The sequence below is a fragment of the Hemicordylus capensis genome, chromosome 5 (genome assembly GCF_027244095.1).
Source record: "Hemicordylus capensis ecotype Gifberg chromosome 5, rHemCap1.1.pri, whole genome shotgun sequence".
Taxonomy (NCBI): domain Eukaryota; kingdom Metazoa; phylum Chordata; class Lepidosauria; order Squamata; family Cordylidae; genus Hemicordylus; species Hemicordylus capensis.
Window position 1 is genome coordinate 122,735,715 of NC_069661.1, and position 26,303 is coordinate 122,762,017.

A 26,303-nucleotide genomic window follows, 5' to 3' on the forward strand; every position below is an offset into this window, starting at 1 on the left:
AGACTAAAAGAGACTGGCCTAAAGTTACTGGTGGCTCAGTGGAGAATGGTTTTGCAATACATTACAATAAATGTGTAGTTTAGATCTCTCTCTCTCTCTCTCTCTCTCTCTCTCTCTCTCTGTATGATAACACACTGATAATAACCTGATTGAGGGTGTCCCAATCAGGACTGGGAACATGGTCTGCTGGGAGCAGCTATTTAATTATATAATAATAATAATAATAATAATAATAATAATAATAATAATAATAATAACAACAACAACAACAACAACAACAACAATGTGATGCAACACTTATTAACTAACAAACAGCTTCCAGTTGAACAGAAAGGAAATTGCCCGAACACCAGAGGCACAAAAGACCAGCTGCTGATTGACAAAATGATTTTAGAAAACTGCAAGAGAAGAAAAACAAATCTAAGTGTTGCATGGATTGACTACAAGAAAGCGTTCGATTCATTGCCTCACACATGGATACTAAAATATTTAGAAACAACTGGTGTCAGCAAAAACATTCAGCTATTTATTTAAAAAAGCAATGAGCATGTGGAGTACACAGTTAACAATCAATGGCGAGACACTTGGACAGGTTAGCATTAGAAGAGGCATTTTCCAAGGGGACTCACTATCCCCTCTGTTGTTTGTAATTGCCATGACCGCACTTTCACAAATACTAAACAAAACAGGCCTCGGATACCAAACATCTAAAACATCAAGTAAAATCAACCATCTGCTGTACATGGACGATCTGAAGTTGTATGGAAAGTCCCAGTCAGAAACTGGATCACTGCTAAACACTGTCCGTATATTCAGTAGCGATATAGCAATGGAGTTTGGACTAGACAAGAGTGCTGCATTAATAATGAACAGAGGGAAAATAAGAAAAACAGAAGGAATAGAACTGCCCAATGGCAGCAAGATCAAGAACTTGGAAGAGAAAGAACATTACAAATACTTGGGCATTCTCCAGGCTGATAACATTGCACACACTGAAGTTAAAAGGAAAATTGGAAGTGAATACATCAGGAGAGTTAGAAAAATCCTCAAGTCCAAACTCAATGGTGGGAACACCATACAAGCCATAAACACCTGGGCTATACCTGTTATCAGATACACTGCAGGAATAATAGACTGGACCCAAGCAGAGCTAGAGATGCTGGATCGTAAGACCAGGAAAATAATGATCATCAATCATGCTCTGCACCCCCACAGTGATGTCGATAGGCTATACCTCCCTCGCAGCTCAGGAATAATAAATTGATGAAAATGCTGAAAGTCCACCAAACAGTAGAGGAGGAGAAAAGAGGCCGTGAAGAATATATAAGGGACAGTGAAGAAGATGCACTTCAGATGGTCAATAACACGAAACTATTCAACACCAATGAAAGAAAGCAGGCCTACAAGAAAGAACAAGTCAAGAACCGAGCAGAAAAATGGAAAAATAAGCCCCTGCATGGTCAATATTTGCACAATATAAGTGGAAAATCAGACATCACCAAGATCTGGCAATGGCTTCAGAATGGCAACTTGAAGAAAGAAACTGAGGGTTTAATACTGGCTGCGCAAGAACAGGCACTAAGAACAAATGCTATAAGAGCCAAAGTAGAAAAATCCACAACAAACAGCAAGTGACGCCTTTGTAAAGAAGCAGATGAAACAGTGGACCACCTAATCAGCTGTTGTAAAAAGATCGCACAGACTGACTACAAAAAAAGGCATGACAAGGTAGCAGGGATGATACACTGGAACATCTGCAAAAAATACAAGCTACCTGTAGCCAAGAATTGGTGGGACCATAAAATTGAAAAAGTGGTAGAAAATGAAGATGTAAAAATATTATGGGACTTCCGACTACAAACAGACAAACATCTGCCACACGATACACTAGATATAACTGTAGTCGAGAAGAAAGAAAAACAAGTTAAAATAATCGACATAGCAATACCAGGGGATAGCAGAATAGAAGAAGAAGAAATAGAAAAAATCACAAAATACAAAGATCTACAAATTGAAATTGAAAGGCTGTGGCAGAAAAAGACCAAAATAATCCCAGTGGTAATTGGCGCCCTGGGTGCAGTTCCAAAAGACCTTGAAGAGCACCTCAACACCATAGGGCCACAGAGATCACCTTTAGCCAATTACAAAAAGCAGCTTTACTGGGAACAGCCTATATTCTGCAACAATATCTGTAATAATAACAGCAACAACATTGATAATAAAATTCTGGCATCCCAGGTCCTCGGGAAGGACTCGATGTCTGGATAAAACAAACCAGTCAATAACACCTGTCTGACTGTGTAAATAAATAAATAAATAAATAATAATAAAATTCTATTTCTATACTGCCCTTCCAAAAATGCCTCAGGATGGTTTATTTATTTGATTTCTATGCTGCCCTTCCAAAAATGGCTCAGGGCGGTTCACACAGAGAAACAACAAATAAATAAGATGGATCCCTGTCCCCAAAGGGCTCACAATCTAAAAAGAAACACAAGATAGACACCAGAAACAGTCCCTAGAAGTACTGTGCTGGGGGTGGATAGGGCCAGTTACTCTCCCCCTGCTATATAAAGAGAATCACCGCATTAAAAGGTGCCTCTTTGCCAAGTTAGCAGGGGTTTAACTCTCTCTTGCTATGCAATGGTCCCAATTGGGGCAGCTCATCCATCAGGCAGGGTGAGGCGATGGCCTCAGGCAGCATCTGCACTCTAGGGTGGCAAGTACAGGCATCCCACCCCATGCCCAGTCGCCCACCACGCCTCACTTATCTACCACATCCTAGCTCCTCATTGCCCCCTTATGATGATTTGCAAGCACTTTGCTAGCTGCCTGGATGTCTTTTTTCTCTTATGATATGAGGAAGGAAACCAAAAAAGGAAGCCATTCAGGCAGTTAGCAAAGCGCATGCAAGCTTATAGATGAGGTAGGGCAGTGGCAAGAGAGGCGGGATGACTCCATCCCTGATGCCTTCATGCCCACCATATGCGCTGCTCTTCATGTCCATCATATGTGCTGCTCCATCTACCAGTACTGCCCTCCATCATCTGCAGGCTTGCAAGCGAGCTGCCTGGTTGGTTTTTCCTCCGTTCTCTTCCCCCACAGAGAATTGACAGATGGGCAAGGGCAGGGCCAGCTACAGAGGTGGGACAGCCCACCCCTGGTATCAGAGCATGGATATGAGTAGGTGTGGTTGGCATTGCCTTGAACTGGTACTGGTTCCCCCATCTGAATCGGTGCTTGGGTCAGTAACGGACTGGATGAAGGTGAATAAGCTGAGACTCAATCCAGACAAGACAGAAGTACTGCTGGTCGGTGGTTCCTCTGCCTGGGTGAATGATGTTCTGCCTGTTCTAGATGGGGTTGCACTTCCCCTGAAGGATCAGGTTCACAGCTTGGGGGGTGGTCATTGATCCAGCACTTTCACTAGAGGCTCAAGTGGCCTCTGTGGCTCGGAGTGCCTTTTATCAGCTTCGGCCGATACGCCAACTGCGACTGTACCTGGACAGAGATAGCTTGGCCATAGTTACCCATGCTCTGGTAACCTCTCGCTTAGATTACTACAATGTATTGTACTGTATGTGGGGCTGCCTTTGAAAATGGTCTGGGAACTGCAGCTGGTACAAAATAGGGCTGCGAGATTACTAACTGGGACTGGACGTTTGAGCAGATTACGCCAGTGCTTCATCAGCTGCACTGGCTCCCAGTCCATTTCCAGACCAAATTCAAGGTGCTGTGTTTTTTTAAATCTTTAAAGCCCTAAATAGCTTGGGGTTACCTGAGGGAATGCCTTGTCCCATATGTCCCAACCCAGTCCTTAAGATCCTCTTGGGAGGCTGTTCTCCAGGTGCTCCTGCCAAACGAGGAGAGGCGGGTGGCTACTAGGGAGAGGGCCTTTTCAGCTGTTGCACCCTCCCCAGTGAAGTTTGCCTGTCTTCATCACTATTTTCTTTTAGATGCCAGGTAAAGCCCTTTTTGTTCACTTGGGTCTTTTAAAATTTTAAAATCTTAAATCTTAAATTTTAAAATTTTAAACTTAATTTAAAAAATGATGATTTGATTGTAACTGATTTTGTGTGTGTGTGGTAAAAACGTTTTTAAAATTGTTTTTGTATCGTATTTTGTACTCCCTCCACTTTTTTTGGTCTATTATGATTTAATGTATGTTTTTATCTCATGTTTTAATGTTGTGTGGTAAGCCGCCCAGAGAACAATTTGTTATGGGGTGGCAAACAAATAAAGTTTATTAATAATTTATAATTATTATTAATAATAAAATATTGCCCTGAAGTTTTTATTAGTCTCAGGACAAAGCTTCCACTGGTGCCAATAGAAGTTTCCCTCCCAGAGCTAAATGCACTGTTGAGAGCACATTTTTCATTCAGACCACAGCACAGTGGGAAAGCGTTAAATACCCTCTTCCCATATGCTATGGTTCTGATTAGGCCCCACAGCTTTAAATAAAAGAGGTCCCAACTATGCATTGGGCTGAACTGGGATTTGAATCCAGATCTCCTTAGTCCAAATGTAACATTCTGTCCTATGTGCCACACAGTTTATGCTATCCTTTTACCTATTCTGGTAATGAAGGTCCCATTGCTACATCCCAATTCATCTACCACTTCAGCTAACCACTTTTCAATTGTTTTAATAATGTGAGGCTGTAGGATAAAAACCCAACGAACACTCTTAGGGGTTTGGCTAGGTCCCAGCTTATTTCTCTCCTGATAGTACCATGAAAAGAACCTGTTGCAAGTAATAAGCTACAATCTTCTGCTGCAGTAAGAAACCAGATAGTTTGTCTGCTGTGAAAATTATAGAGGCTTTGCAGAAACTGGCCTCATCTTGTAGTTTTTACAGGTATACAGATATGACAGGACAGCTTTTGACAATGGCAAGACAGTCCCTAGACAAGTACTCTGCAAATCCTGCTCTAAGAGGAACTTGTCTCTTCCCCACACTGGTCACATGAAAGACCAGCTAGCCTCTGGAAATAAAAGGTGTCACCATACCTGATGCTTCATCATGCTGAGAAGGGCCCTGTGGGTGTAGAGATTACATTATTGTACAGTTCTGTCTGTCCACTTATTATGCCCACTATGTGTTATCTCAACCATTTTATTTTTGCCCTCAGGGATGCTTCTTTTCCCTTTTACCCAAAAGGAATTCTTGCTTTGACTAATGCAATCTCCCACATTTTTATCTAATTAGAGTTTAGTTGCCCAACCATGATGGCTCCTACATCTGACATGCCTGAAGATTCCATTACTTTTTTCCTCCTTCTCTTTCTCCTCCTCCAGCCAAATTCCTTGGAGTGTGGGCTTTCCTCCTGGGCCTGACCGTGTTTAAATTAAAACTCTGAATATGGAATAGAATAATAGGAGTGTATCATTTGTTTTCATTTGTGTCTCCAAAACCCAATTCATGTTAATGTATGGAAGGCCCATAGCTCAGTGGTAAAGCACATGTTTTGCATACATAAGGTCCCAGGTTCAGACTCCAGCATCACCAGTTTAAAGGGTGTTAGGTACGAGGGCTGGAAACGACCTCTGTCTGGGTTGCTGGAGAACTGTTTCCTAGTTAGTAATTGGGAAAAAGAATAGGCTTCATGATTGTGATAGCAAAGCAATTAAGCACAGATGAAGTATTTTAATTTTAATAAGTACATTTCTGCTTAAGTAATATATGCTTAAAGGATTTAATGATGTGCTGTCGGTGTGTATGGTGCTTTATAGAGGAATAATTTGGAGTCAGGCCTCTGCCCTAAGGGGAGGCAACAGAAGGAAGGTAAAGAAGGGGGAATATGTGATCAGCTCTGTGACAGGTAGTCTTAAGTGTTATTCGGGAATTTCCAGGAAATGTTATGCCAGATAGATAGATAAAGAGAGAGGGGGAGAAAGAAAGAGAGCGGGGGCTAGGAATTTGCTTAGGTAACAGATTCACAGTTGGGCTGGTGGGAGAGTTGTTGACAATTAAATCCCTCTCTCTTTTGGTCACTGGAGGTTAAAGTGGCATCTATGACACAAAGCACCTTGGACTCCACCTCGACAGAGATAGCCAGGCCACAGTTATCTGTTGCTCTGGTAACTTCCATATTAGAGGAAGACTTCTCACTTAATATTTAATTCACCATACTTTCAACCACGACAAGAATACATTGAGGCTATTCCCATGACTACTGGAAAGCAGGCTAAGGGAGCTTAACCCGTTTTCCAGGGATCGTGGGAACCACTGGGCTTGCAGGTGAGCCCCGGTGCTCCCAAGGTGGCTAGCCTGCCTAATTCCCCCTCCCCTTAAGTGAGGTTAACAGAGCTAGTGCTCCGGTAACCTAATTTGGTTGCTTGTGTGTTGCCACAGCACGCAGACCTGGAAGAAGCTCTTCTCACCGATCGTGAGAAGAGCTTTATTGTATAAATGTTATGAATTATTCTGGGAGTATCAACAATTCAATACTTTAGTATGATAGCATCCTGAACTGTGCCAAGCAGTGTTCCTTGTAATAAGGATCCCCAGATGTTGTTGACTACAGCTCCCATAATCCTCAGCCAAAGGCTATTGCAGATGGAGATGATGGAGGCTGTAGTCAACATCTAGCAATCCCTGTTACAGGGAACAATGGTGCCAAGTCAAGGCTGTGAGCATTTCAAGAATTGGATTATTATTTATTTCCCACTTCAAAAAATGCCCAAGTGATATCCAACAAAAGTCATGAAAAATGCAATCACACTTAAAATACAACAGATAAAATAAAATAAAATAACAGCACAATATATAAATATTAAGTAGTAAAAATGGGGGGGGGCAAATAAAATTGCACAAAAAACTGTTGTCCGCTTGCAAATATTTGACTAGCCTTTTGTTATTTTGAATACATCCCTGGAGGAAATGTTCAATACTATTAGGAGAAAGTGCAAGGATTGTTGCTTTAACCCAACATAACCCAGCAAGGGAAACCCTTTGGCAGCTTATGCAAATACTTGTCTGGATGCATATCCCTGAATGCATAGGACACTCACATTATTATCACCTTCTCATTTAGAAATCTGCCCATCTCTTACTCTTCCATGATTGTGAAGCTGGCTGCCTGCTTTTTCTTCTTATCAATCCTGCCACGGTCAGGACTGCCCTATTTACTCCCCTTTCTTACTGTTTCCCACTCATAGGTTTCTACTCCCCATTGCATCCAAGTTGCTTTGCAGTATTATTCATCCTGGGTCTCTCTCAACTTTCATATCTGCCCCTGATGCTTGGTTTACCTTTCTTGCTAACATCATCCCTTCCATGCTCCTTGGTGTGTTCACCATTCATCTTGATAACCTCACCTATCTCCCTCCTACTCTATGATGTCCTCTTTTGGCTACTCACTGTTATGGTCACTCTCTTGATCTTGTGAATTCAAATAACTACTCTGAGCAACTTCTCTACTGTGAATTTGACCAGACATCATCTTGTCTTTTTCAACATTGTGCATTCCTCTTTCCCCTCTCAGCCTGCCCCTCACTCCTTCTATGATCTTCAGTCCATCAAAGCCATGGCTTTCAAGCATTGATCTCCTCTGTGCAGCGGCAGTCCTGAGCCAGGGTGAGAAAGTCTCCTCAAGCACAGGTTCTGTGAAGGACAGGGGGCATGGGAAGTGCCAGAGCACCATGGACACCAATCTGACCTCCATCTGGGTGTTTTTCACACAGGACCTTTAAAGCCCGTTAGCTCGCATCTCCTCCACAATGTTCACAAATCAGGCAGATTTATCCCAAAGTCCCTGCTAGCTAACAGGGAGCACCTCACACACAATTCAGGCTTTTCACTGCGCATTAGAATAGCCTGATTTATATCTGGGGTTCAAAAATCCACTTTTTGCATTTGTTCTTTTGGACAACTTCGAGTTTACAGCAAAGCCTCGCAGTAAACTCACAGTAAAGCCTGCTGTGTGAAGAATTCCCTGTTGCTTGTTTGCATAGCCTGATAATCATTGTGTGTCTGCCACAGGCTTGGCATTATCACCTGAGAATGTTGAGCACCCACCCACAAATTAGGGTTGACATTATATTGCCCTTCACCTGAGAAAGCAAAATGTCTTGGACACCCCTTCCATTGTCATATCTGTCCTCTCTGTAGATTCTGTAGTCTACACCTTCAATGCCTCCCTAACCTCAACTCTTGACTTGTTTGCCCCCCCGACCCACCAAACTCTTGTCTTTAGTTCTATTCTCAACTAACTCACAGATTAGTTTTTAAAAAGCAATATGTGCTAGTACATTTATTACCAATGAAATGTCTAAAGAGAATTTTTTAAAATCAACATGAAGTATTTCATTTTTTTCTGATAAATATAATCCTCCTATCATAAACAAATAATCTTTCATGGGATTCACATTAAACTCCCCCCCCCAGCTCATTTTTCACCTAACCAGGAATATAACAGCACCTAGTAGTTTGGAATTGCCTGAATGAAGGTCACAGCTAACCCCTATAAAGATGAGCTATCGTTAAACTGACTATCTTTAGAGGCAGCGCTGGAAGATATTTTTAATACTTATCAATGAAACTAACCTATTTTAACTGAAAAACTGATTACTGTCTAAACAGAGGATTCACTAAGGTTGAAGCTGAGTAGCAAGTCACATTTCTTTATAAATCATCTATATCCATCCAAGCATCTAAATTGCTTCCAAAAAAATGTAATAAAGATCAGGAATGAAGTGGCAGAAACTTCTATAGATACGGTAAGGACTATTCATTTTTTGTTTTTTGCAGGCACATAATACTATGGCAGCCACATGGAGGCTGCTTACAGTGGCTGAAATCACATAGTAAGTAATTTGCATATGTCCAAAAAAGGGTTGATGGGGGATCTGAGGAAAATTGCCTTGTCCACAACTTCTGCTATTGAGTGGCTAGCAATGTGTTGACAGCAGCCATGTGGAACAATTTAAAGCAGCCTCTGTGCAGAGATGGCAATTTGTCTATCAGCACAAAGCCTTCCTCACCAGTTTGGCACTGAATAATATAGTTTTCTTTTTCAGTAGAAGATATTTTTCCTCCTTTTTCATTTTATGTGGGAAAACAATGTTCATACAAAAACAAACAAGACCTTCTCTTCCCAATTATGCTTTATTTTCTTAAAGTATTTTTATCCCAAAATTTTCCAAATTGTTGTTTACAAATAACAAAGAAGCCATTTGTATAAAATCTATACAGCTCCAAAAATATACTTATTTATAGAAACATACATTTCACCTTAATATCAATATTACCCCCCACACACTACTATCCTGAGGCCAAGATTTCTTAATATCTAACAGGATCGTTCAAAATTGCCAATACCGTATTCTTCAGTTCCAAACACTGAGGTCATTGAAACCCCTCTGTAACACCATGATTCCATCTACTGCAGAAATTATGAAAACTGTTAAAATAGTATTTCCCCCCAGTAACTGATTTGATTTTCCATCTCGATTTGTATATCCAAACCTTCCACCTGCTTGCACTTGACAGAACAGATAAGAAAACAAGAACCTATTAGAAAAAAGAATTCTAACTCAGAAGGATGCTAGTGCAAAAACACAATTTAAGCCAATCTGGTCACATTATATTTTTATTAATATAATAGTAGCTTTCACAGGACAAAGCTATCACAAGTTTCAATCTCTACCTCCACCAGGGATAGCCCAAATTCCCAAATAAAATGATCAGTTTTTAAAAATGACAGGTAGCGAGGATGCTTTATTGGAACAATGGAGACTTTGAAACTAAAATATTGTATCTTCTTCTACTGTATCAGTTTTTGAGTAAACACATTTTTCATATTGAACTGTAGAATTATGAATTAATTTACTTAGGCAGAGTTGGGGGGAGGAGGTCAGTTTATTTATTTATTTATTTAATTGTGAAATGAAAGTTGTTCCAGATCACACCTTTGCTTGTAAGAGACAACAATTTGACTATAACCAAACACAACTTTATTATGAAAAAGATACCTGAAACTTGCACATTTATTACAGTGTGTCTGTAATGTTCGTCTGATTTAATTAGAAGCTTTCTCCTGAAGTACAGACACTGCAGCAATTGATTAGAATAATACCCAATACATGATGGGCATCAAATGGAAATAAATTGGAAGTGCTCTTTACAGCATTAATACGTTGGTGACAAAATTTACTGGTGAAAACCAGTGATTCATTTACACACACTTTACACACACACATTTACGCACACATATTTGAATGCACTTTAGTAAAAAAAATTCCAGGGATTTTCAAGGGATTACCAATTACCAAATTAAATAAATATTATTTTAAAGTAAATATATAATCCCTAAAATGTGGTGGGATTCCCTTAAAAAATGTCATCCAGATAAAAAGGAAATAACAATTTGTAACACTGAAAAGAAAACACACTGTAAAGGCTTTTTACCTTGCATTGTTTTCATGGGCTTTCCTCTTTCCAGAGCAGCTGATTTCCCCCCCAAAGGACTCCAGCCTTTATTACTTGCTGACAAGGTGTCTGACAAATAGCTTTCTGCTGCAGCAGTTGAGGTTGAGCCATCTGTTTTTTCCTTTAGAGATCTATGCATTATTCATGATGACATTTCTTTCTCTCCTCCTCTGGCCAATAGCCACTATGTTTGCCATTTTCCTGTTTTATCCTGAAACATATCACCAGGTTGGAATAATTGTTCATGCTCTTTACAATATTTAAATGACAAGTCTCTGAAAGCTCTTGTGAAAAGAATTCTGGGCACCATAGGCTAGAAAGTTCTATCCTGGAGCCTATGTGGAGGTGTTGAGGCATGCCCTCAACTCCTGCCTGTAGGCTTCCAGTGGCATCTGGTGGGCCACTGTGTGAAATAGGACGCTGCACTAGATGGGCCTTGGGCCTGATCCAGCAGGGCTGTTCTTATGTTGGGAGCTTTCTTCCTAGACTAATAGCAGCTTTAGGATGGGGTGGGGATTTTCATTGGGACCATAACATGAGAGGAAAGGGTTAAATTAGCCTCCTCATGTGATCCTGATCCCACTTTATAGCTATTTTATTTTTAAGACAGAAGCACAAATCACACTTTTAGCATCACATGTGTTTTGAATCTGAGTTGGAGAACAAACTGAACAAATGTCTTGATTTAATATGAATGGGAGAACCAGGAACAACAGAGAATAACTTATTTATTATTTTATTGATTTTCAATATTTATACCCCTCCCCTCCAGTACACTATTGCTCGGGGCAGCTCACAATAATAAAATGTAAAATAAAACTAATACAATTACCAAATTATGTAAACAAAAGTCAAGCTAAAACCACAATCAGAATAAAGTTTCAAATTAAAAGCTATTTTAAAAGCTAAAAATTGAGAATTATAAAAACTAAAAATGAAAGAACCTACCAGATATAACCAAAGATGGAGCATTAAAAAGCCTCTTTAAAAAGATGTGTGGTGGTTTTTTTTATTTATTTTAAAAACACAGACACACTGAGCAAGGGAGAATGGTGAAGCTCTTCAGAAAGGGCATTCCAAAGCCAAGGGGCCAGAACTGAATAATAACAATACTTCCTAGTTGACACAGTAATGGTTTGTTATAATTATCATTTCTCACATATATATCCAATCCTTTCTCAGTGACCTTAGGGCTAGTTTACATAGGATACCTCCTCCTTTGATTCCCACAACAGCCTTGTAAGGTAAGTTAGGCTGAGGGAGAAAGAGGGGCTGCTATAAGATCCCCCAGTGATTTTCATTGCAAGACACATTTGCTCACCCTGGCTTTTAATTAGATCTACAGTTTTTACAGTTTTAACATTGTGTTAAATTTTAATTGTGTTAATGTTTTGTTGTTTTAATCTGTATTGTTTTTTATTGTAAACTACCCAGAGACATAAGTTTTGGTCGGTATATAAATATGATAGCCAGCGTGGTGTAGTGGCTAGAGTGCCGGACTAGGACCAGGGAGACCCGAGTTCAAATCCCCATTCAGCCATGAAACTAGCTGGGTGACTCTGGGCCAGTCACTCTCTCTCAGCCTAACCTACTTCACAGGGTTGTTGTTGTGAGGAGAAACCTAAGTATGTAGTACACCACTCTGGGCTCCTTGGAGGAAGAGTGGGATATAAAATATAAAAATAAATAAAATAAAATAAAATAGAGAGAGAGAGAGAGAGAAGTAATGTGGGTAAACATCACTACCCCATTGGTAAAGTGGGTGTCTCACAAATGGGTGCCTTGGGTGTCAAAATGGACGCAAGGATGACTGGAGTGAATTCCTCCAAATTGAGGACACCTCCTCATAAGGTATGCAGAAAATCTTGACTGTGTTAAAAATAGTCACTGGATCCCCACAAGTCCCAGACTAGTGGTAATTAGGGTTGTGCATATGTGCTGCCCTCATACTGCCTTGGATGACAGCCAGGTAGCAGTGAGAGCCCTCAACCACTGATGCCAGAAGTTAGCGTGCATGGAAAAAAGTGGCCTGCTGGGGCAGGGATGTACAAGTGCATACACTTACTGCTTTTATCCTTGAAGGCTGCCAAGTGCCCTTGCAGTACAATGGTTGGACAGCAATTAGAGACACCCCTCTGCTTGGCTTTTCCTAGCTGGAACAGAGGCGTGGGCAGTGGCAATTATCTTGGACTTGTGGAAAGGGGTGGGAAGGAAGAAGCTGCTTCCTTTAGCACCCTCTCTTCTCTTCTCTCTTCTCTCCAAGCCACCCACATTTCTTGCCCCAACTAACAAGATCTACACAAGGAAGCAGGCATCTGAGCAGCAATACACTTGGCTGGCTCAAGAGCGTACATAAATAAGATACATAAGAGAGCCAGCATGATGTAGTGGTTAGAGTGCTGGACTAGGAGCAGGGAGACCCGAGTTCAAATCCCCATTCAGCCATGATACTAGCTGGGTGACTCTGGGCCAGTCACGTCTCTCTCAGCCTATCCTACTTCACAGGGTTGTTGTGAGGAGAAACTTAAGTACGTAGTACACCACTCTGGGCTCCTTGGAGGAAGAGTGGGATATAATGTAAATAAATAAAATAAATCATCATCATCATCATCATCCCATTGGTAATTGGCACCCTAGGTGAAATTCCAAAACAACTTGAAGAGTACCTCAACACCATAGGGGCCACAGAAATCACCATCAGCCAATTACAAAAAGCAGCTTTACTGGGAACAGCCTATATTTTGTAACGATATCTATAATAAGCAACAGTATTGATGTTAAAATTCAGCCATCCCAGGTCCTTGGGAAGGGACTCGATGTCTGGATAAAAACAAACCAGTCAATAACACCTGTCTGACTGTGTAAACAAGAAATAATAATTAATAATAATTAATAATAATAATAATAATAATAATAATAATAATAATAATAATAATAATATCAGAAGCACAAAGTGTATCCCAAATCAGATGCAGTAAATAGACACATAGGAACATAGGAAGCTGCCACATACTGAGTCAGACTATAGATCCATCTAGCTCAGTATTGTCTGCACAGACTGGCAGCGGCTTCTCCAAACTTGCAGGGGGGAGTCTCTCTCAGCCCTATCTTGGAAATGCCATGGAGGGAACTTGGAACCTTCTGCTCTTCCCTGAGCAGCTCTATCCCCTAAGGATAGGAATATCTTACAGTGCTCTCACATCAAGTCTCCCACTCATATGCAACCAGGGCAGACCCTGCTTAGCTAAGGGGACAAGACATGCTTGCTACCACAAGACCAGCTCTCCTCTTTTGCACATATTTGCACTGCATTGCTTCAAACTGAATGTGCATATGGTGGCATGTAGCAATAAACATTCCATTGAATGGAATACATTGTGAATACACATATGTGCTCAGTTGTGCAATGGATCCTCCTGTGATTTGTGCCCACAACCTATCCAGTTAAGGGGCTTTGCAGTCAGAAGTAGTCTGGAGGAGAAATACTCTTGCCCAAATTCACAGTTGAATGTATGTTTCCAGACTCCTCCTATAAAATATGGACCATGGTCCATCTTGCATTCGTCTTAGAAGAAAGTCTGGGTTCATGACCTATACCTCTCCTGGGCTAATCTAGATTGGAAGGAGAACTATCCCCCTGGATAAGGGGAAGCACACACTCCATAAAATGTGAGGTTCTGACATCCTGGCCAAGTGAAGGCCTCTAAAGGTAAAGTGTGCCGTCGAGTCAACTCCTGGAGACCACAGAGCCCTATGGTTGTCTTTGGTAGAATACAGGAGGAGCAGCTGAATATCCAAGGAAAGAGGATAGGTTCCTTCTGCTTTTTGGCAAAATTCAGAAAATATTTGCACAAGTGCTCTACATAATTTTAAAATACAGAATGAAACTATAGTTTCCTGCCACCTTCCCCCAAGTGTTCACATTCTTGCACTGAGAATATAAATGCCATATTCAAAGTGTGTGCAAAATTTAGTGAAAGGTTGCTTATCTGTGATGATCTAGAATGCACACATTATTTGGAAAAGAAATACACCTTTAAAATTCAGAATTTAATATAAAACACAAAGTCTGTTTAGTCTGAATAAGCTGTCTGTTCTCAGGTCGGTTGGCTGATTGCGATGTTGTGCTTCCTGGTATATGTGGCTTTCGCCAGTTCTCTGGAATGTTGCTATGGTAGAGGAACTGCTTCCTTGGCGAGTTTTTATTGCTAAAGAGGATATTGTCCGGAGGAGATTAATGCTTCCTAGATTCTGACTGAATTAAAAAGCGGGCATTCACAAGTGCATTTGTAAATTAAATCAGCTCCATCTTTAACAGGATTCCTGCAGTTAATGGAAATTAGTATAAAGAGCTTCAGGAAACAATAATAACTGGATTATTTTAAAAGGAGGAAGACATAGATAGATTGGTCACTGATTACCTGAACAGTAAATAGATTTTTCTCCCACTCCGAGAACGAAGATATGAGAACACAGAATGTGAATTGAAACAGGGCCACAATCATATTACCGCAGAGGCGTATCTAGGGAAAATAGCGCCTAGGGCAAGCACTGAAATTGCGCCCCCTGTCCAAGCATCTGACACCCATCTTTCAGATAACTTTACCATGATATCAGCTGAAAAATACAAGTCAGGCTCGTTAATCTTTTAATATTTCCAAAACTATTTAGCAGTGGCCAGACCAAAAAATGCTGCAAAACTACAAATTTCAGTATGCTGGGGCTCATGAAATACCCAAATACTATGTGGAGGTGTACTAGGAAAACTAAACAGAAGTGCCTGTCTAATTCTCTACCATGCATTGCAGCATCACCATTACATAAGTTTTAAAAATAAATGGAGAATTTGACTTTTCCCAGATACTCTGAAAATAATTAAAGGATATGCAGAGTCAACTGTGTCACTGCTTGGAATATATTCTAGTATTTCAGAAAGACAGTTAAAATGAGACAAAGAGAGCAAGAAACTCCCAGTAGGCCTTAATACTAAGGATTTCGCACTGATTCAAAGACAGACTCACCATTAATAGTCATATTAGCAGGACATCACATTTAACTCACTTATCACAAGAAGCAAAGTAAGAGCAAATGAATACAATCCTAGCTCATAAGCTTCAGCTCAGTATTCACAAGCCCTGATTCTCTGTACATAGTGCCAATCTAAATATGTGTGCAGTGTCTTATATTATATTATTATTTTCTACCTGTAGCCCCTTTGGGGGGCTTCCTAAAGGCTGTGGGGTTTTTTTTTTGCAAAGGTTCTTCCTCCCCCCGCTGGCATCTAGAGCCTCACAGAGACCATTTGAGCATGTGTGGTGGCCATTTTAAAAAATAATCTTTTTTTTAAAGGCCACTGAAAACAAAATGGCCACCGCACATACTCAAATGGCCTCTGCAAGGCCTGGCATGACCTAGGGCCTCACAGAGCTCATTTGAGCATGCATGGTGGCCATTTTGTTTTCGGCAGCCATTTTTTTTAAAAAAAAATTAATTTCACAAAATGGCGCCCCCTTCAAGTGGCGCCCGGGGCACATGCCCTCCCTGCCCTACCCTAGATACACCCCTGTATTACCGGTAGGAACAAAGGCTGATCTGCAACATAAAGAACTATTTAACTTCAGAATCCCTTCTGTTCTTCCATGTGGCTACCTATCACTCAAAATGGGAGCTGGTAGAGAGCATCTTCCATCACTTGCTGTGGAGGAATAGCTTTCTGTTCCTCCTTTTTATCGCTGCCACCAAGTGGATTTTTGGTATGGCTGAGTCCACTACAACAGCCCTTCACCTTTATCAAAAATTACAAAAGGGGGGGGGACCCAAAAAAACACTTCAGCAAAGTGGAGAGGTGGAGATAGATCAACAAGCTTTTGATCTTTATATAATAAGTAATTTTACTTTTTTAAAAAAAATCAGTTCAATTAAAACAATACTTTTACAGCAAAAATGCAATTTCAAAAGAGTTACTTATTAACACAGCAGGTTAGGGAAAATAAAAAGCAGGGAAAATGCAATCACTACCTGGCTCCATACTGGTCCCTACTCTGTAGTCCTCTGTACTTTTTCTTCTTCTCAACTTCTGGCTTACTGGGCAGTCTCTTGTTCTGGTTACAGGTCTGGGGCTCAATCCAGTCTGGCTTATCTTTTTCTTCTAGTGATTTCAGCTATTTTCCTCCTGCTACGTATCTGCTACAAACGGACCAGCTCCACTGCAGACAGATTCTCTTTCAGACTTCTTCTAGCTGCACTCATGGTTCTCTTGACTCTTCTGGACTGTGCTGGTTTCATCTGGACTCACTCTAGCAGACTTCCAAACTGACTTCCTTCTTCTGCAACCTCCAGTTCTGACTTAACTAAACCCTTTGAAACTCTCTCAATATATACAGTATCTGGCCAAACAGTGCGTCCACCCAGCCAATCAGAACAAACAAAAATTCCCTCTATTTTTCAAAATTTCTTTCCCCCCTAAAAAAATCTACTGTCAAACTACTACTTTCATGGCAGAGGATACTGAGCATATACCTGTTCCTGAACCAGGCTTTTCGGGGATGGAGGCTAAAGAACTGAGTCAGATAGAAGTGACAAGAGAAGATGTTCTAAACTGTCTGGAAAAACTGAAAACTAACAAATCGCCAAGGCCGGATGGTATCCATCCAAGAGTCCTCAAAGAACTCAAATGTGAAATTGCCAACCTCCTTGCTAAAATATGTAACTTATCCCTGCAATTGGGCTCTGTACTGGAAGACTGGAAAGTAGCAAATGTAACAACAACTTTCAAAAAGGGATCCAGGGCCGATCCGGGAAATTACAGGCTGGTTAGCTTAACATCTGTTCCAGTCAAATTGATGGAAAGCATCCTCAAGGGTAAAATTGTAAAGCACATAGAAGAACAGGCCCTGCTGGGAGAGAACCAGCATGGCTTTTGCAAAGGTAAATCTTGCCTCACAAACCTTTTGGAGTTCTTTGAGAGTGTCAAGAAGTGTGTGGATCAAGGTGATCCAGTTGATATAGTATACCTAGACTTCCAAAAAACTTTTGACAAAGTTCCTCATCAAAGACTCCTGAGGAAACTTAGCAGTAATGGGATAAGGGGACAAGTACATGTGTAGATTGCTAACTGGTTGAAAGACAGGAAACAGGGGTAGATATAAATGGAGAGTTTTCACAATGGAGGGAAGTAAGAAGTGGGGTCCCCCAGGGATCTGTACTGGGATCAGTGCTTTTTAATTTATTCATAAATGATCTAGAAGTAGGGGTAAGCAGCGATGTGGCCAAATCTGCAGATGATACCAAACTATTTAGGATAGTGGAATCCAAAATGGATTGTGAGGAGCTCCAAAAGGATCTCTCCAAACTGGGTGAGTGGTCGACAAAGGGGCAAATGCGCTTCAATGTTGGCAAGTGATGCACACTGGGACGAAAACCCCCAGCTTCAGGTATATGCTGATGGGATCTGAGCTGCCGGTGACTGACCAGGAGAGGGATCTTGGGGTCATGGTGGCCAGCTCGTTGAAAGTGTTGACTCAATGCGTGGCAGCTGTGAAAAAGGCCAATTCCATGCTAGGGATCATTAGGAAGGGGATTGAAAATAAAACTGCTAATATTATAATGCCCTTATACAAAATGATGGTGCAGCCACACCTGGAGTACTGCGTACAATTCTGGTCACCACATCTAAAAAAGGACATTGTAGAACTGGAAAAGGTGCAGAAGAGGGCAACCAAGATGATCAGGGGCCTAGAGCACCTTCCTTATGAGGCAAGGCTAAAACACCTGGGGCTATTTAGTTTAGAAAAAGATGACTGCGAGGAGACATGATAGAAGTCTATAAAATCATGCATGGTGTGGAGAAAGTGGATAGAGAGAAATTCTTCTCCCTCTAACGTAACATTAGAACTAGGGGTCTTCCCATGAAATTGAATGCCAGGAAATCTAGGACCAACAAACGGAAGTACTTTTTCACACAACCCACAATCAACTTGTGGAATTCTCTGCCACAAGATGTGGTGACTGCCAACAACCTGGATGGCTTTAAGAGGGGTTTGGATAACTTCATGGAGGAGAGGTCTATCATCGGCTACTTGTTGGAGGGCTAAAAACCACCTCCAGCCTAGTACCAGTTGCAGGGGAGTAATAACAGCAGGAGAGAGGGCATGCCCTCAACTCCTGTCTGTGGCTTCCAGCGGCATTTGGTGAGCCACTGTGTGAAACAGGATGCTGGATTAGATGGGCCTTGGGCCTGATCCAGCGGAGCTGTTCTTATATTCTTACTAAACCAAATGTGAAACTATAGAAAAACAAGAATGAATTTTGACCCCACACAGAGACCAGCCAACATTTTATACATATTTACAGTGGATAAGAGGTTTGTGCTCATTCCTTCACACTTGTCTTGGTCAGGTGACCCCTTTCCTAAAAAGTGTGACTGTCAGTCATCTGATTAACTCTCACTGTGTGGAAATGTTGTTGTAATATGTCCAGACTGTAGGTGGCACTAGCATTTGCTAGTGGTGATCCTAATTGGAGGCACAGTGCCTTCCTTCTTCCTGCCCATACTTTTGTTGAACATGTCTCTTCCTGTTATGCAATAAAATAGCCTATAATGGCTGCCTTCCTCTGAGCTCTCATGACACTCACCAAAACCAACATGGTCCTAAGACTGTCTTGTCCCATGAAACAGTCCCAGCTACCTACTACTCCCAACTGGCCTGCTGTGGTTAGTACATGAGAGGACAGCAGATGGCAAAAAAGTCTATCTCAACTGAGCTAATCATTTGCTTTCAGCCAGGCTTTAGGTCGGGTCTGCACAACATAAGGCCCGGGGGCCCATGGGGACTATTTTTCTGGCCCACAGGAAGGAAAATCCTACAGCAACAGCAGGAGCCATGAAGAGCTCTTGGTCTGTCCAGTGACCACCAGCACCAGCAGCTCAATGCATTTGTCAACTTGAGACCAGATGTTTCTCACCCACCTGGCTAGTCCTGCCTCTGGGCCAGAGCCCACTAATTGCATCCCTCTTTCCTCTCACCTTTCCCCCTCCAGCCCTCTGCCTCCTCGCTTTCATTAATTTTTTAAATAATTAATTATAGTGTAATATTTAATGTGCTGAAAATGGACCTCGGACCCTGCACACCAAGTCACGGTTGGACACTTGAGTTGTGCACTTCTGCTTAAGGTAGTGGTTCTGCTAGCAAGACATGTTAGGGTGGGTGGCACTACAATAAGCACACTTGTGGAGGCGCCTATGTGGAGGCCAGAGACAACAGCCACTGCTACTGAATTCCCAACAGATGAAGTGGGGCTAAACCTTCTGGAGATAACATCTGGTTAGACTCTTCTAACTGAATGGCCAAAGTTCTGTAATGCTTGGGACCTTTTGCCTTGCATTCAGAAGGTCCCAGGTTCAGTCCCTGGCTTCTCCATGAAAGGCAGGGAAAGTCTGAAACTTTGGAAAGCTGCTGCCAGTCAGAGTGATAATACTAACCAAGACAGATGAAAAGTCTGGTTTACATTGGTCATGAAGGCTGTTTCACGTGATCGTCTAAAATTGACTCTCCTATATGCTAACAGTCCATTTTTCTCGCCAAGTGTTCTGGAATGCTGTCGTCAATCACCTGAATGTCCTTCAGAACATGCCCAAATGCATCAAACAAGCATGGCATTAATTCTATCTCAGGATGTTGTAAACCTGTATTGATGAACATTGCAACAGAGGAAGTGCCTGGTAGGGGTGTACAAGCCAGCTTGGCTTGAGCTGGGCTTGATGTTGAGCCGGATTGGCGGGCTTGGGGTCTGAATTAGAACGGAACCAAACCGGTTCAGAACTCTACTTGTAAAGGGGAATTCGGTGAAGATTCTCCTTTACCAGTAAAGGCGCAGGCAGGGGGGCTTTCCTAAACCTAGATGGGGCAGGAGGGGCCACTCTGAAAGAGACCAGAGGGGTGGAGGGAACTGCCCCCCACATGGCCACCGCCACCAGGACTGGTAAGTACTAAATCACTCCCCTCCCACCCACTCTAGGTTTAGGGAAATCCCCCTGCTCACCAGATTCCCCTTTAACAGTAGAGCTCTGAACCAGTTTGAACTGTTTTGGCAGTCTAACCAGACTGGGTCCGGTTTGACAGGTGCAAAAACCAAACTGGCCTGGCCGGATTTGTACACATGCCTAGTGCCTAGCTCTTGCAGACTGACTTGCCGGTTCTTAGATCAACTAAATACTATCAAATGTGGCTTGATAGGATTGTTTTCCTCCACTCCCTTATTTCTCTTGCCCCAGGAATAACTAGTGCAACTTCACTTTGAGCTGGGATCAGGGCAATCCTTTTGGACACAGAACCAGGAAGACACTGTTCCTCTCTGTCAAATTTCTTCCCTTTCATCAACTCTGGTGCTGTTACAGCAGTTTCAAAGGAACAGCACCTAGATCCCATTCAGATGGTCTGCTGTCACAGCAGAGTTGGAGATACTCTTAAACAAGAAATCTGTTTCACTTCCCTAGTTCCATTACACTCCCTTCTGTACTTATCTGGATAAAAAGCACAGCAGAGCCTCTTACCTTCACACATAAATATGTTCAGAAAAGATAAGAATTACAAGCCCCCACAGGATACTTCAATATTAACACTCTTCCCTCCTGCAAGTTTATTTTTCCTATCACTAACCAAGGAAATACTTTTAATTCTATGATACTGGGCATTAGTTCAGCATCTTTCTACCTACCACTCATTCAAATTAAAACACGCACACACAGAGATTGTTTTGTAGAAACAGTTTGGAAAACTGGCCCCAAGGATGACCACAAGGTCTTGAAACCTTACACTGGGAATTGTGTACTGTATTATGTATCTTCTAACAGGAATTAAGTGTGTACCTGAACTCAATATTTGTGAACATATTTATAAGGGATCTTTTATTATGGGTATTATTTGAATTATATTTGTATATCTGTTTTGGGAAAATAAATTATTAAAGAGAGAGAGAGAGATGGTGGCTTACATACCGCATAGAGAGCTGCCTTCCTAAGCAATGGGCGTGCTCACTGTTTCTGCCTCTCTTTCTCAAGGGCAAATTCCATGCTACATTAAATGCAAAGTTTGGCCCTTGCGTGCTTGCTCTTGTTGTTTATAAAAATCAGCGATAGAGGATGATCCACATCATATCAGGACCACAGGGGTGGGCTGGAGGGATGCTTTAGCCCTTTCCTTCCTCTGAAGTCTTAATCAGAATTGGGGTCTCTGTAGCTGCTATTTCCCATCGGTACCAGTAGTGGCTTCCCTCCCAAGGAAATAGCATCTATGGAGGAGGTCCTCTGATCGAGATCAGGCTGGCAGCATAGAAAAATAGTTAAAGCCTCCCATTACCCCTGCTTCAGTCCCAGTTTGGATAATCCTCCCCCACTATGGATTATTTATAGTAACAACGAAAACCAAGCATTCAAGGGCCACACTAGAAACTGTGCATTTAATGTAATGTGTAGATTGGTCTTCAGCCAAGCCTACCTGATAGGGTTGTTGAGATGATAAAATGCTAATTTGAGCTCCATGGAGGAAGAACAGGAGGCAAACATAGTAAATAAGCTTATGAGCAGAAGGTTATTTTATCATCTCTTTGACAAATCATTTGACATTGATTTCTCATCTTGATATTTACACAGATCAGCGTAAGTGTTGCAAGGAATTGCTGAAACCCAGGCCTATGCTGTTTGTGATGCACCAAGCCTAACACAGCCCAGCAGCCATTTATTTTTTTAAAAACCTTGTTTTTCCTGTTCCAGGCAGGGAGCAACAATGGATTGTTGCATACTTGGACAGTAGTGTAGCATGGACCAAATCCTTTGCCTCTTCAGTGCAAACACCTGCATAATGCTATGCAGGTAAAGCTCTGGACCAGTTGAGCAATCCAGCATTTAATTTTGTAGCACCTCTGCCCAAGGCAAGACAGAAAGCAAAGCATTAAAATATTTCAATTTTGAATTAAACTGTAGAATTATATTAGTGCACGTCATCATCAATTATCTCTCACTCTCCCATCTCTATGGCAGGATTCAGAGCCCAACCCAACACCATAAATATCTGGAGGTTGAAAAAGTTTGTTGAAGTGCCCTCTGGTGGCAAGATGGTAGACTATGGATGTCTCAACACTAAAACTGTCAATTATTAGTCTTACAACCCTCTTAGAGCTCAGTTCAGAAAGTGTGCTCCTTAGCAAGAGGTAAACGTGAAATTACTGCAAGTCTCCTCAAAATAAAATGAACTTGGAACTACAGGTATGGCCAGTGATTGTCTTCTCTGAAGTTCTTTAGTCTTCATTCTAACAAAACAAAAACTACAGGTTCCATTTTGTTGCTGAGTAGTACATAAAATACACATGGCACGGCAGTGATTTCCACATTTTCTAAAGTTTGTTTAATGAATTAGTTTTAGCAGTCTACAGAAACTCCCGTGACAATTACTATCATTCTAATTGAACCTATTTTGCCTCCCTCAAAATACTTCATGTTTCGAGGCCAAACTCCAAATAATGACAGTACACTGAGAGTTTTCAACACATAGGTCTGCCATGTGGGGGCACAAAGGAAAGGGCCAAAAGAGTTGCATTGGAAAGGGTACTCAACCTTCTCCCCACCACCTCCTCCATCATTTATTTATTAAAACACCATTTATTCCCACTTTTATTGACAAGGCAACCCACAGCAGATTACTACAACAAACAAAATAAAAATATAATAAGTAGCATTAAAATATCAAAAACAGCAAGGCAACAGCACCACAAAAGAAGAAGAAGAAGAAACAGAACCCAGCAACAGCATACTACCACCTAGGCACCACCAGCCCCCTCCAATTGCAAAATGAAAAAGTCCTGTTTTAATTTGCCCCGTGAAGAAGATAGAGTGGGAGTAACATGAGCCTCCAATGCGAGGGTATTCCATACAGCTGCCACCACCACTAAAGAGGCCCAGCTCCTACTGGAAGCCACTGTATTTCTGATGGCAAGGGCTCTGGAACACGACCTCAGATGATGACAGGAGCATACAGGCAGGTGCATCAAGACCACACGAGCAGGCACATTCCCCCCACCCCACCCTCAGTCAGGCATCAGCACTGCAAGTGAACCTAGCCAAGAGGAAAGTAAGTAAGGGGAAAGGCTGAGAGAAAGAGTATGCACCTTCTACCCAGAAAAGAATGCACCACCTACCCATACACCCATTTTGTGCTTCCGATTGCACCCTAGCTTTAAATATGATTGGGGCAGAACCTTGTTTTAAAAACTGGGTCTGCCATTATAGCCTCAGGACGCAACTTCCAAACCTCTCTTGGAATTTTGTTTTACGCAAAACTCAGTGTCAGTGCAGGACCTAACAGTTCTGTAGGCTCATCAAAACACATTTTGCTTTTCTGAGAAATTCCTGAAATGTTACGCCTGCACAGGAATAACCAAACTTGTCTTGAAATTTTATTTTACACAAAGTTTGGTGGAAACTCTAGATTATACAGTATGTCCACTTATTATTTATTGCATGTATATTAGTCAAACATTGCACCACTCCAGCTGACAGCTGCTAGAACACCCTCTGAAGTGTGCTATAATCTAGGAATGGCAGAGCCTAGATCAATAAATAAATGTTACAGGTTGCTGTGCTACATTTTCCAGAGCTCTTTCATCACTGAGCCACCTGAGGCTAGAGGGCTACAACAACAGCATACTAAGAAGTCCATGTGGTAACAGGTCTCTAATTAAGCTCATATACTCACACTCTCTGCAAGAAATGTTCTAAACTAGTTTTTCCTTCTCTCCTGGTGGGTGAGAACTTGCCAGAAAAGCCAGAAATACAGTAATGCATTTTTTCCTGACAGGTCTCAAACTACTACTACTACTACTTATTATTATTATTATTATTCACACAGTCAGACAGGTGTTATTGACTGGTTTGTTTTATCCAGACATCGAGTCCTTCCCAAGGACCTGGGATGCCAGAATTTTATTGTCAATGTTGTTGCTGTTGTTATAGATATTGTCGCAGAATATAGGCTGTTCCCAGTAAAGTTGCTTTTTCTAATTGGCTGATGGAGCCACAGGATTTCGTGGGGCTTCATGCTGGGCTGGGGTCTATCAAGAACAGCAACAGGAGGGAGAGGGAGAGGGAGAGTCTCAGAAGCTATACTCTCACGAGGCGGGTTTTCAGACAGGCTAGCCCTCTGCCAATACTGAGAGAGGAGAGGAAGAAGCTACAGGGCAGAGGATTGGTAGTGTGCATGGTTCGGTTCGGGCACACTCTTACAGACCTCCGGACCGGTTCGGCAGTCCGGAGATCCGGATGGGCGGGGGCATGTAGCTTTAAGCGGGGGGTGGTGGTAGTACTTACACACACACCCGCCTCTCTTCCCCCTCCGGCGCTGGTTGTTTTAAATATCTTCTTGGGGCGGCAGAGTTCCTCCCTGCCGCCCCTGCCCCCGTCGTTGTTCCTTAAGGGTTAAAAGAGACTAGCGCTAGCGGCGCGCATATGCCCTGCTCGGCGCGCGCGCTCGTCTTTGACGCTGGTGCGCGCACACCACATGCAGCGCACCAGCACCAGAGACAACTGCGCACGCCGAGTAGGGTGCATGCATGCCGCTAGCGCTAGTCTCTTTTAACCCTTAAGGAACAACGACGGGGGCAGGGGCGGCAGGGAGGAACTCTGCCGCCCCAAGAAGATGTTTAAAACAACCAGCGCTGGAGGGGGAAGAGAGGCGGGGGGTGTAAGTACTACCACCACCCCACGCTTAAAGTAACAGCCCCCCTCCTGTGCCGGACCAGGGGGTACTCCGGACCATGCACACCCCTACAGAGGATGATGCCAGCTATGGAGAGCTGAAGGGCTTGGCAATTTCTGTGTGCAAAGCAGGGGTTCTATCCCATAGGTTTCCCCTGGACATAGGAAGCTGCCTTGCACTGAGTCAGGACTTTGGTCCTCCTAGCCCAGTATTGTCTACCCTGACTGGCAGCAGCTCTCAAAGATGCCCACCCACCCCTGCCGCAACTCTGCTACTCAAGAACCTTGCAACTAGAAACTGAACCTAGGACCTTCTGAATGGAAAGTGTACGTTCTGCACACTGAATTCCTTAGATTAATTATACACAATGTGAAGAAGTCCCTCCGTTTTCCCATCCTAAATCCCCTGCCAATCCGCTTCATTGGATGACCCCTGCAATGAAAATGGCAAATAAAAATGAGGAAAAGAGAATGTGCTTGGAGACTGTTGTTAACTGGGCTAACTGGGCAAAGAGGCACCTTTTACCATGGTGATTCTCTTTATTTAGCAGGGGGAGAGTAACTGGCCCTATCCACCCCCAGCACAGTACTTCCAGTGACTGTTGCTGGTGTGTGTCATATTCTCTATAAAAAGAATATGTTTCTTTTTAGAATGTGAGCCCTTTGGGGACAGGAAGCCATTTTATTTGTTTGTTATTTCTCTTTGTAAACCGCCCTGAGCCATTTTTGGAAGGGCGGTATAGAAATTGAATTATTAATTATTATTATTATTATTATTATTATTATTATTATTAATGCTTTACTGGGAACAGCCTATATTTTGCGACGATATCTATAATAAGCAACAGTATTGATGATAAAATTCAGCCATCCCAGGTCCTTGGTAAGGACTCGATGTCTGGATAAAACAAACCAGTCAATAACACCTGTCTGACTGTGTAAACAAGAAATAATAATAATCATCTTTCTTTTGTTCTAGATGGTTGCCAACTTAGCTGAAGCAGAGGAGCAGCTGAGAAATCAAGGTGCTGACAACCTCTCCACTCTTTAGCACAAAGGAAATTAGCTGTACATAGGGGCTCCCAACACTAATTTGAGAGGGGTCCTTGAGAAGATTGCTGCA

General features: G+C 42.1%; 1 protein-coding gene across 5 annotated transcripts in view; it reads right to left on the reverse strand.

The window, feature by feature from the left end:
* JAKMIP1 (janus kinase and microtubule interacting protein 1) overlaps positions 1 to 26,303 on the reverse strand; it is a 212,443-nt gene that overhangs the window by 33,091 nt on the left and 153,049 nt on the right. For 2 of the 5 annotated variants that reach the window (XM_053251862.1, XM_053251867.1), the window contains exon 24: positions 10,414 to 10,645. The exons of 1 other annotated variant lie outside the window; for it this stretch is intronic. The gene's annotated coding sequence lies outside the window, so the exon portion shown is untranslated. Of the gene's footprint in view, positions 1 to 9,211; positions 9,517 to 10,413; positions 10,646 to 14,855; positions 15,052 to 26,303 lie in introns of those variants that run through there. 2 more of the 5 variants (XM_053251864.1, XM_053251865.1) reach the window with 2 other exon arrangements.